Source organism: Lathyrus oleraceus, chromosome 3, assembly GCF_024323335.1.
Source record: "Lathyrus oleraceus cultivar Zhongwan6 chromosome 3, CAAS_Psat_ZW6_1.0, whole genome shotgun sequence".
NCBI classification, from domain to species: domain Eukaryota; kingdom Viridiplantae; phylum Streptophyta; class Magnoliopsida; order Fabales; family Fabaceae; genus Lathyrus; species Lathyrus oleraceus.
Window position 1 is genome coordinate 86,917,904 of NC_066581.1, and position 676 is coordinate 86,918,579.

Consider the following 676-nt stretch of genomic DNA (forward strand, 5'->3'; position numbering starts at 1 on the left):
AGAAAGAGAAAAGAGACGTTCAAAGTGGTTGAGAGAAATAAGATTGAGTATTTAAATCAATGTGATCTAAATATGTTTTAAAGTTAATATTGAATTGATGACGAAAAAAAAAAGAAAAGAAAAAGTGAATAATGATGTAGTGGATACTCAGACTATTCAATTTAATGCTTACCTTTTATGACTTTTTTTATTGGAATTAAATTAATAAAGTTATTGAATGTGAAATCTGTTTTTATTTTAATTAATAAATATGAAAATAAATGATAAATATAATGTTTGAAATACAATATAATTTCAAGTAAGTTATATCGTAATATATATTATGTTTTAAATATTAAATTAAATTATAAACTAACTTAGTTAATTTTTATTTGTCAGCGCTTGTAGCTCAGTGGATAGAGCGTCTGTTTCCTAAGCAGAAAGTCATAGGTTTGACCCCTATCTAGCGCGACAACGGTTTTGTTCTGAAAAAATTAAATAATTGCCTAACATAAATCAAAATTATACAATAGATTTTCACGTAAATGGTTTATTTTATTCTTTCATATATTTTTATATAAAAAAAGTTTAAAAGAATAAAAAAATGATCCTCAAACGAGACTTTGTACAAAGTCTCCTAAGCTAGACTTTAGTCGCGCCTCTTTGGCTTGATTCATATTTTGGATTCTGCCATGGA

General features: G+C 25.3%; 1 non-coding gene across 1 annotated transcript; it reads left to right on the top strand.

Annotated features, from left to right (window-relative positions):
• The first annotated feature begins 377 nt into the window (after positions 1-377).
• Positions 378-450, top strand: TRNAR-CCU (transfer RNA arginine (anticodon CCU)). The gene has a single exon. It is a non-coding gene; the product is annotated as a tRNA-Arg (tRNA).
• Positions 451-676: the final 226 nt, after the last annotated feature.